The sequence below is a fragment of the Montipora capricornis genome, chromosome 7, assembly GCF_036669925.1.
Source record: "Montipora capricornis isolate CH-2021 chromosome 7, ASM3666992v2, whole genome shotgun sequence".
NCBI classification, from domain to species: Eukaryota; Metazoa; Cnidaria; class Anthozoa; order Scleractinia; family Acroporidae; genus Montipora; species Montipora capricornis.
Genome location: NC_090889.1, coordinates 37927482 through 37939981, shown reverse-complemented (window position 1 = coordinate 37939981; position 12500 = coordinate 37927482).

Here is a 12500-nt window from a genome sequence, read left to right as displayed (position 1 = left end):
AAGGTCGCATCTATTTCTATTGCATTTAAAACAACCATTGTTGGGGTGATCCGTTCGTCCCTCTGCGGCGGTTTTCAAGCGGGATGGTGCTAAAAATTCTTTAAGGTTTTTTGACCGACGGAAGGCTGGTATGACAGAGCCTCGAGGGAAAAGTTCTTTTAATTTGGGGTTGGATTGTAGAATAAACAAGTGCTTTCTAATTATGTTACCAACATCGGGTGTATTTGGATTGAATGTTACAACAAGCGGAAATAGTTTCTTCGCTTCTTTTCCACGAGTTCTAAGTAGATCATTTCTAGAAATGGCGGAGGCTTTGGAGAATTGATCATTAACTAATTTAGAAGGATAACCTTGATTGAGAAGGTACCCTTTGTACTCAGCTGTTCTCTTGGCAAGAAAGGTTTCATCAGAGCAATTTCTTTTCAATCTTGTGGCTACTCCGAAAGGAATGGCCTTGAAAACATGCTTGGGATGGCAGCTAGAAGGTGGAAGATATAAATGACTGTCTGTAGGTTTAGAATAGACGTCTGTCCTCATAAATCCATCGATAAGGTATAATGTAAGATCTAATACGTGGAGCTCACGCTCAGAGTAAACTAACTCAAATTTTATAGTAGGATAGAGAGAATCAATGTAATCCGTAAATTGATGTAAAGCAGGAAGGCCTTGCTGCCAAAGATCAAAAACATCGTCACGATATCGCCATCACAGGGACGGCTTTATCTGACCAGAAAATTTAGCTTGGAGATCGATTTCGCCCATGGCAAGACCGGCATAACTGCATGCATTCTTTGGACCCATAGCTGTGCCATGAATTTGAAGAAAGAAATTCTCCTTAAAAACAAATGCATTAGTGGATGGAAATTTATTTTCTCTGGCATTCAAAGCTTTCCTTAAGGCATTGAGACCAAGTTTGTTATCGATGTTGGGAAACATTGAAACTACATCCCACGAAACCAGTAAGGTGCCAGTTGGGAAAGGGGCCGCTAGTATTAAGGTCTTCTATTTTGTTAAGAAGATCGGTGGTGTCCTTAATAAATGATGGCAATTTTCTGGCAAGTGGTTGTAAATAAAATTCAGTAAAGGCCGACAAGTTTTCAATTGCTGTGCCATAGCAAGATGTGATGAGTCTAAGCGGGTTGCCTGTTTTATGGGTTTTGATATTTCCAAAAGCAACTCCTGGTTTCGATTCTTTATTCAATACCCACTTCGCTATTCCAGGAGAGATCTCACCTTTTCCGAGCCATTTAGAATACCAATTGCCTACTAATGCCAAATGCTTAGCGGTAGGATCCAACTGCAAAGGTTTATAATGCAACTGGTTATTGAGTTGACCAAACATTTTTTCCTCGTATTCGTTTACATCAATTAATACAAATCTAGAGCCTTTATCCTGTATACGAAACTACTTCAGAGTCTGTCATTTTTTAATTCTTTAAGGGCAGTCCATTCTTTGTTAGAGAGGTTATCCCTAGCTTGCCTAATGTTCTCAGGATTGATAATGTCACGCCGCACATTAGCTAAAAATAACTCAAGTTCTGGGTACCTTGACGTCGGTGGTTTCCATTTCCTATCTTTCGGAACCTGAGGTAACTGGCTAGAAACTGCGGGGTTGTCATCTGGATTGCTATCCACAATAAAAGCTGCCGTTCTTAGTCGAGCTTCAAAGATTTCCAAGTCGTCATAAACGCTCTGCCAATTGATGTCTTTAGGCGTTGGACAAAAAGATGGTCCTTTCTTGAACAAGTTAACCTTGTCTACATCTATGGGCACACTCGAAAGGTTAACAAGGTCTAACTGGTGCAGTAGGTCCACAGTGATAGAGTTGGGCACTCTGCGTTTTCGGCGATAATGCTGACGTTTCCTTAGGAGTCTACTAAAGTTGTTGTAACGCCGAGTACGTCTGGTTCTAAGTGGATTAAGCGTGGAGCTGGATGAATCTAGTCCGGGATCAAGAGGAATAACAAAATACACCATTCATTCCAGTCTTTCCTGCGATTCTAAAAACGTTATTTATTTAGCCTCTTGCAAGAAATGTCGCTTGCAATATGTGGGATCTACCACCACTGATTTTAGAATTAGGTTCCGTAATCACAAGTCTGGTATGCTTACAAACAAAACAACTTGCGAAGTAGCAGTGCATTTTAACAAAATCCCACATACCCTAGATGATTTTTCATTTCAATGCATTGGTCAGGTGCAGGCCCCATGCAACTCTGAAGAAATCGATAGGCTTTTAATTACAAAAGAGGCTTATTGGAGTGCGCAGCTGTTCTCTCTAGCACCCCACGGCTTAAATAAAAGGATAGAATTTCATTCAAAAAACAGAATTTGTTATAATTAGTTTCCTTTCCCATAGAGTACATTCCTACATGATCAACCGTTCTAAAGCCCTTTTCTTGGATTTCGTCAGGCCTTTAGGTTTTAGATGAACTCAAAGGCCCTGACCGGGAAGCTTATTGTGATTTATATTGTTTAAGGGCCCCTCTAGGGGTTTTGTTAATTTTTTTGCTTCGTTGATTAAGCTTTTTTGTCGTCTACAAATTAGCACCACTTTTTGTTCTTGTTTTTTGCAATCTTATATTTTTTTGACAGCTGTCACTTGTAATTATGTAATTGTTAGCGCCTAAATCTTAATTAAGTTTCGTTTTTATTAAAAAGTTGTCATAACTGAAGAAGGTCTTTGACCGAAACGTTTTATTAAATTTTTAATTTTTAAACTTTTTTACGTCAGAAGTTGTCCGTCCTCGCTTCTTTTTTAACTTACATATATATATATATATATATGATCATCATATATATATATATATACATACATATGTGTATATATAACAAAAAACAAAATTCATCGACTCAATGAATGACAAATACATGACATTTTAATATTCATTTCAGGACAGCATCTGGAAAACTACGACATTGACTTTAATTTGCTTAAAGTTGCAAGGACAACTCCCAAAAGTTAACTTGCGACAATCTTGCCACCTCCATTCGTTTAAATACTGTGGTTCTCATCGCATAAACCCAGACCACTTGTTACAACTGACAACTCGCTACAAGTCCCTATGAGCTGGATACCAGTCGTCGAGATATTAGCCGTCCATTACATTGACAATTTTGGTATTTGAGAGAAACTTCCTATTGCAGTTATCACTTCTGTACACACAGAAAATGACAGTGTGTTTAGATACCAAAGCCAACAAAAAGTCCACAAAAATATTGAAACTGGTTGTTTGCCATTCCAAAAAACGTAAACCATAACTTGTAGGCGAAACACAAAGTTGAACAAAGTTATTTTCTTTTTTTTTTTTTTTTTGCAATTGCCATATTTAATTACATTACCTTGTTATTTGCTAATTGCGGAAAGTGCAAGCCTGCAATACATCTTATTCAAAAGTGGCCGTCATATCAGTATTCTCTAGTTTAATTGCACATTGACCCTTTCGACCTCGTTCAACGTTAAACATTCTTTCGAATTTTACGTTTAAAAGCGAGGCCAAAAGGGCCAACTTGCAACGAAACAAAATAATACTAAAATGACGGCCATTTTGGAACAAGGTGTATGACTTGTTTCACAGGGAGTGTCAATATTTATCTTTCTCAAATGTTTCCGACAGCAGCTGCATGAGTAGCTTTAGCAGTCACGTAGTTAAGGCGGCTTTCGATAGAAAGGATCATATTGCAGACTGCTTAGCTCTTTCATGAAGCACAAGCTTTTGGAAATAACTTGAACGTGGAAGGAAAGGTTTGATTTCTTTGAAAAAATCAGAAAGAAAGAAGGTCATTGCTGAGGCTACTCGGTGTTGATTAAATTCAGACTTGAAGAGAAGATGGAAAAAGAAGAAAGTGCAATCATGCTAGTAAACTGCGTTCTAAACATTGTGCTTGCTTTCACAGCGACCATTGGAAACGTGCTTGTCCTGTACGCAGTGTGGAAGAAGCCGACGCTTCGTTCGCCCTCTATCCTATTACTATGTGGTCTGGCGTCAACAGATTTAGCTGTTGGTTTGATCGCGCAACCTCTTTTTATAGCAAGTAGCTTAATTGACTTGTACACTCGATCGGAGAGACTGAAAGTAACGTTTAGAAGGGGATCTAACACCATTGCTTTCTCTCTCTGCGGAGTGTCCCTAGGCATAATTGCAGGAACCAGTCTTGACAGACTCATTGCCATTCTGAAGCCGCTGCAGTATCCCAGCATCGTTACTGTTCGGAGAATTACTTGTATTCTTCTAGCGATTTGGGCAGTTTGTGTAGTAGGAGGAACCATCCATATTTGGGAGGAAAGAATTATATTACCTTTAATTGCCTCTTGGATATTTATCGGGTTTTGTATCTCCGTTACATGTCACGCGACCATTTTCAAAATTGTTCGGCGTCATCGAGTAGAAATTCAGAATCAGGCTCGAGCGTTTGAGGGAGCTGATGCCACCGCAAGTATGGCCAGCCTTCAAAAATCTGCCTTTAGTGCATTTATATTCTTTATTGTGCTCGCGATTTGTTACTTTCCTTATCTCCTTGTTTACATAATTTATTCCGCCCGTAAAAGTAGAGAGGGTCTTCTTGGCACGTATCTTGCCATCACAGTTGTCTTCATGAATTCGGCTTTAAATCCATTTTTATATGGTTGGAGAGTACCTCAGTTAAGAAATGCAATGCTACAAGTGTTTCGTGCCAAGGAAGTAAGATCCACGAATTTTGTCGTTTGACCAAGTCAAATTAACTCTTAAATGAAAGCTAGAAAAAAAAAACAGTCTAGAACAAACACATAGCGGTTTTTAGGATTGGCGCTTGTCATGCAGGGAGTGTGTAAAATACACAAATTCAAATTAACTCAACAGTTTTAAAAGCAGCTTAATTAAATGGAGGCAACGAATTAGCTACTATGAAATGGATCATATATGAACTGCGGATATGAAATCAAGTGAAGCTATGATCCTCGCTGTTATGAACGCAATTTTTGCAATTGCGTAAAGAACTCACAAATGACCAACTCCCAACGTCAGTGGTTTCATAGCTCAGTTGGTTAGAGCGTCGCACATGTATCGCGAGGGCACCCGTTCAAACCCCGTTAAAGCTAAGTCCTAAATTTTTCAGGCTTCTTTACGCAATTGCAAAAATTGCGTTCATAGCTGCAAGGATCATAGCTCCACTTAAACTAGCTACTACAAAGCCACGTGGAATTTCATTGTAGACTACGGAAGACAACTCCAGTTGATGACTAAAGCGGGATAACCCCTTCGCCCGCTCAAAGGGGAACCAAGGTTGTCCCTGTCACGACCTTACAGGAATACAAAAGACATGCAGGAGGACCTTCAAAGACATTAAACAATTTCATTGGCAATGAAACCGACTGTCTCATTTCGTTTCTATTGGGCGCGTTTAACTATCCCTACGCACGGTCAAACGTTGAAGGCTCATCGTCTTGTTTTTCGATCATGCAATTTCTTTACTAAGTAGGTTGAAATAACCATATTCAATCACTTGTCACCCACACTATTTTGTTGTTTTGGAAACGCAGGAAACGATATTATTCCATCCCTCGGATATTAGACACGCAATGATTGATCATTTTATGGGTGGTTTAATTAGTCTTTACTTATTCTTGTAGATATATTGTTTATTCGGATTGAAAGATGTAGATTTTAGCAATAGAGGACTTTTTCTGTGTTTACATAGCCTCATCAAAACACGAGGGAAAGTTGCGAGAATTCGAGACAGTTATGTAAACCCGAGACGTGCTCGAGGGTTTGCATAACTGCCGAAAAATTCTCCCAGCTCCCCCGAGTGTTTAGATCAGGCTATGTAAACACGGAAAAAGGTCCTGTATTATTAGTGAACCGCATTCTGGTCATTTCTTTCATTCTCTTATCGGGAGCAGAATGAATGAAGTAGTATTCAGTTCATTCCGAAAATGGAATAGGTCCGCAAAAGAACACGAATACCGTCTATTCCGTGTATTCGTCTTCCGGAATCGTACCAAAAAAAAAGCGCCTTAAGAGTTATCGGCGAAAACTCGTTCTTACGTCTGGAGGCCGAATGTGTGCGTGTCATTGAAGAAAAATAGGTACCCAGTGCGTACGTCCGCTTTATTCCATATTGCCCACTGAGCTGCGTTTTGTCTTCCAAGAGATTCAAGTTGTCTTTGCGTAATATTTAGCCCTAATAGTACACGATATTTTTTTGGTATCGTAAACCATTATAGTGCCATGGTAGATTTCTTAGGTAAATAGCCCCCAGAGAAGACATGTGGTGACTAGTAAAATACTAAACCCAGAAAGATTGAAGAAAATAAAAGAGAATCGAGAAACATTGGCTTCGAGGCTGGCATGCTCATCATTTTCAAGTTCTTTTACTACTTCTTTTTAACCTCAAGGTTAAGCGTGCACTCTGAGCATCTGACAGCTTTCTGAGACAAACGTTAAGTGGACATTAACGCTGTCCGGCGGGGTTAGTATCTGGATGGGAGACCTCTTTGTACCAGAAATTCTAGTTTAACGCTCAAAAATGCGAACTAAGCAAGGTACAGATTTAATAATTGCTAGCCTGCTTTTTGAAAACAAATATTGATGCAAAAGTAAGTAAATATTGATATACAGTTTTAATTAAGAGTAGAAGAAGGTTTTCAAGAAGTGTCGTTTGAGAATGAAATATTTTGCCATCAATAACAAAATTTGCGACATGAGAACGACATAAATTTTGAACCGCGAATAGAAGAAGTTACTATCAGTGAAAAACACTTTCGGAGATTTTTGCTACGTTTAATTCTTCTATTGTATTTTTGGTTACACAAGTAAATCGCAAAATCGAAAGTGACATCGAATTCAGCGGCCGCCGTGATCAAGTTACCTTGCGTGTTTAATAGCGAAACAAAGTATACATCTGTGTCAAAATGATGGCAGGACACCGGGTTTTTGTTTTTGTTAGCTTAGTTTCCTTTTTTGCTTTTAACTGTTTGTGGTAGTGCACTGTAATCGCACTACCACAAAAACCTGTCTCTTGTATTTTCACTCGCCCTGTACGGGCTCGCCAAAATACAGGTAAATCGCAAAAGGTCGGTCAGGCTTGGTTCTTGCATGCAACCATGCAAATGTAATTATTATTAAAAAGAAGCGTTTAAAGAACTGTTTAAAGGGTGTGGATTGTGTGCTATAATTCGGAGAATCACTAACCACCTTTATAAAACCAAAAACAAGGGCTGGTTTCGTGACCGTCCCGAAGCTTTTTAGGCCTTTTCAGAGTGTCAAACTTCCCACCGTATCTTACGAACGGAGATAAGTCACCAAACTGCACAATCACAATGCACAACACAATGCAAACTGCACAATGTCGTGTTCTTGGTAAACACGTTCAACATTCGAAGAAACGATCGGCACTTTTCAATCGGCATTTGATCGGAGTAAAACTTAAATTGCTTTAGCCTGCACAAAAAGGCTTATTGGGGGTTCTCAGGAGTACGAGCACGATACGCGGGACTCATGATGGAAGGGAAGATCTCGCGCGTCACCCTCGCGCCCCAAAAACCGGCCAAAGTACCAAAATTGCATGTTTTGTGCTGGATGAAACTTTTTCCAACCCACCTTTTTTATCTTTTTCTGAAAAGAACATGACGGTTTGACTTCAGAAAGAAATTTCATTTCTTGGTATACGGAAAGATCATTTCTGTGAACAGTTGTAAATTCTATCAATAATTCTAGAAGGCAATTGGCAACGGAAACGGAGTATTCTTTTCACGTGTAGATCCATATAAATTCCGCAGCAGTTTAACTAATTTCCATATTAATAATTTACCGTAACTGGTATACTTTATGGAATGTTTTCATGTGACGTCACGGCGGCCATTTTGGTGTACCCAACTAATCCTGGGGGAATTGAGCTCTATTGTCATGCAAATGTTTTCTTTTGTTTCTGTGGGAGAACAGAGTTACTGATCACGTGAGTGAAAACACTATGCACAGAATTGTCTGAAATTTCGGGTTAAACACGAAGACGCACTATAAAAGGGGGCTCTTCACGCACTGCTATTGTTTGAATTCATTCAAGCACGACTGATTAATTATCCAAGATGGTGATCAACAAACAGCAACACAGAGACGGAAGCCCGAAAAGACATTTCTTTTATTGAAGAAATTATCACAGAGCTCTCGGTTGCGTCCACGGTTGATTGATAAATCATTTGCATGTGCCTAAGGCACCACACCTTTTATAGACGTCCCACACATGTCAATGGTGGTGACTGACAAATGAGCCTCGATCTTCCCAGGGAAGACTTCTTTATATAGCGCGCCTTCGTGTTTAAAACTACAAAATATCCCGAAATTGACTCACATACATGCTAGATTATATTGTAATGCAAATGAGAAAAACTAACCGTGAAAAGGGCTGTTCTCTGAAACCTGAAATACCATGATATTCTTTGTTTGTCAAACCAATTTTTGTATACGCATTAAATTGGGTGGACAAACAAAGAATATTATTGAAGTTTCCGTTTCGGGCAATACCAGTTCCTCTGGACTACACCACTTACGGCAATGATGATGTCACAAAATAATAATAATCGTGTTGCGAGCGCGACACGCATTTTAGCACACACTTTTGCGGTACTCGGTATAACAACGTTGTGAAGTCACCAAAATTTGAGGTTTTGACGACAATGTGAATCTTTCATTCTGTATCTTTACTCTGAAACCATTCGTACCTTTTTTTTTCTAGGATACTTCGCCCACATTATAGGACGTGTAGGACGCGAAAGAGTTAGGATTGTGCAAAGTTATATTTTGAGGTGATAAACAATGAACGTGAAACGAATCATCCGTGAATCTAAGATGTTCGTTATATCCTCTGGAACTTGTGTTGTTTGGCCCCCCAAAGGTGTGTAGCTACTTTGCATGATAATAGCAAATCCAACATGGCGGCCATAGTAAATGAGGTCTATTACAAGAAACCTAAAATACCGTGATAATACTCTTTGTTTGTCAACCCAAATTTTGAATGAGCATTGTTTTTGGAATGGGCTGTGGTAGTTCTACATCTCCTCTCCCTATGATTCCTTCAATGTCACTAGATTCTTAATCAATGTAATCTGTCCCATCCTCCTCCTCAACAGCATCAGACTGACTGTCATCAGACTCCACTGGCCCCACACACTGAAAAAAATTAAATGTCAGTATTCTTATAATTCGTGTAATTGCTTTACCAACCGTGCTGATATTTTTGGTAGTCCTTATTCCATTCATATGCTAATCAAAACTGATCATCAGGTTGTTATCTTGCCGGCCGGAACTAAACTGAAGCCCGTGCATCGCAAGGTACAGATACGTGATACAAGAAAACACCAGAAAGAAGCGCTATATCTTGCGTTGAATGCGGAGGACTGGAGCGAGGTGTTGTCGGGGAATAATGTAGACTGTGTTTTGGATAATATGGAGAAAAGCGATCCGGACTCTGATGGACAAGTGCATGCCTCGACTTTCGTCGAGGGACCCAATATGGATGACTCCCTTAGTTAAATCTACTCTGCGGGCGAAGTCTAGAATTTCTTGCAACAACGTGGAGGGCCACAAAGTGGTTAACTCCCGGATATCAGAGGTAATAAGTGCTAACCGCAAGAATCCTCGCCTGATTATTGGAAGTAGGGATTGGTGGAGAAATGTGGATTTGATTTCCCAGCGTCGTAACTCTACCGATGTCAATCTCGATTCGGACTCGCTGAATGATCTTAATGACTTTTTTTGTTCGGCTGTGTTCTCATGATAGTTACGAGCCGCCTTCAGATGTCGTCATTACACCTGACGTGGAGATTCCCCAGGTAACGGAGAGGCAAGTTTGGAACATTCTCGCAAAACTAAGGAAAACGCCACTGGACCAGATGAAATACCCTATTGGTTTTGGGCGGATCACGCCGAGCTTTTGACACCGGTCATTACGCACATTTGGAATTTGTCCTTGGCTACCCACTCCTGCCTGACATCCTGGAAGAGGGCTAATATCAACCCCTTACCAAAGGTTGAGGTCCCAAGGAGAATTCACACTACCGCGGCATCAATATTACACCAGTCATAGCCAGGGCTTTTGAGAAGGCTGTGTACCACACCCATGGGGAACAAGCGGTATAGGGGAGCTTGAGTAAAACATAGTTTGCATATAGACAGGGGGGTTGCCTTGCTAACTATTCAACATCATATATGTAAATTTTTAGATGATGGTAACTGTCAAGCGGTAAGACTTTTTACTATGGATTTTAGCAAGGCCTTTGATTCTGTTAACCATAACCTTCTATCTGCAAAGTTGAAACAGTTACTCTTGAACCCCTATATTATAAATTGGCATCATAGTTTTTTGAGTAACAGACAACAGGGAATTTCAGTTAATTAACAATTATTGGATGAGGTTAAGCATGTTAGCGATAATTATCAAGGCCAAAGTTTGTGTTATCTGCTGAAGTCGAAGGCTGAGGCGGATAACACAAACTGAGGCCTTGATAATTATCGCTAACATGCGAAAACCGAATTCAATAATTGTTTTATTATGCATATTCCTGAGCTGAGCTCCGCCATGACAAAACTGATCGAATTGCTGGTTAGTGTGTTAGGTGACATCACTTCTGCATGCATAAAACTATTGTCTGTAGGTATGACGTCAATTCTACATATATAAAATCTATTGTCTGTAGGTATGACGTAAGAGAAACAGAGGAAGCAAGAATTAGCTGCGTGCTTATAGCCAATCAAAATCGAGCTGGTGACCTCAATGTATAATAAAGGTCATTCTTGTCACTGGGTATGTGTCAACAAGGGGACCACGCAAGGAAGTGTGGGGGGTCCATATTTATTTAACATTTTCCTCAATGACCTGGAGGCTTTTATGAATGACACGCCAGTGCTTTCCAAATATGCTGACGACTCTACTATAGTGGCTCCCGTATGAAAGGATTCAGACACGTCAGTAGACCTGGTAAATCAGTTTTTCAGTTGGTGTATAAATAATCAGATGTTGTGTAATCTAAGCAAGTGTAAAGAACTGATATTTAGGAAGAAGAATAGTAGGGGTACACGCCATCAGTACGCTCCCATCAATAACATTCCTCAATGTGATAGCCTTGTATTGCTCGGACTGACTTTTCAGCCCAAATTGTAAATTTAGCGAGCACGTTAGACTCAAGCTTATAAAAGCTAATAAGTGTCTTCACATTCTCAGAACTCTACAAAAGGAACTCTTTGGCCAGAAGGAAATAGATCACTTGTTTAAAACCCCAGTTCTTCCCATTTTCACATAATTATGGTCTCACTGTGTAAAGCGCTTCCGATTCTGATTTAAATGTTATACAGCGTTTTTTAGACAGGTGCCATAAGGGTCATTTTACCTCTCAAACAGTCAGCATCTTTAATCTTTTAGAACAGCAAGATAAATCCGCTTTCGAAAGAGCTATCAATAATCATATGCAAGGTGCGATCATTCCCAATAAAAAAAAAAAAAATAGTATATAATTTGCGTAGGAAAAGGTGTCATCTTCCTCAGATAAAAACGGAGAGATACAAGAAAACGTTTGTAAATGGACTTATTTTTGAATATAATTTAGACTCGAATGGTAAACACTGAAGTCGCAGATTACAAAGTGTGCACACGCGCCCTGCTAAAGGCAACACACAAACATGCATGCATGCATAAACTTTATTCCATCTCGAATTTCAGATTAAATACATGAGCTAATATCTTCGAGACATTAAATTTACAGCTAAAATACAAAGCATATACAGGTACATAACTAAATACACAATATTTAAAGATATATTAATTAACAAGAAAAGCCGCTGTACAAAATGCGACCATCGATTCTCTTTTAAAGCCAGGAAAGTCAGTGGTACGGATAAAATCATGTCGCGCATTTCGCAACTTAGCTTATACGTTCGAAAAAGAACTAAGACCATATTTGGTTTTTTTAGGTTTATTGAGGGACAGAATGTAATCTCCGCGAAGATCATGCATAAGAAGATTTTCAATTAATGCGCTTATTGCATAGAGATGTAGAGTTAGTGGTGACTTTGCTTGATAAGAAATTACGAAAGGCCATTTTTTGCAAAGAGGATAACAGCAAAAAAAAAGCACTAGTTTGTTGCGACTTTTCTAGAGTGAAAACTTGTTCAGAAATCAAAAGTCTACGTTAACAGCACACACCAAGGTTACTCCTTAATAGCTGGCTAGAGATCTTCTTCTCACTACTTTTTCCTCCGGCCGCGCTTTATATCAGCCATTTGATGAGGGCCAGTCTCGTGCCTCTCAAGTTGCCTCCTTCATGGCCAAAAAAGAATTCTGGGTAATTCTGCCATTCCGTGACAAGGGAAGCCCCCCGATTCTCATTTCATTGATTTTTTATAAGTGTCGGGTCACCCAGTCCTACCAGCAAAATACAGCACTGATTGAAGTTTTAAGCTTTCAAAACTTGCCCAAATTGTGTCGGTTGGTGCTGGATTTCATCCACAGAAAGGCCAGAGAGACAACGT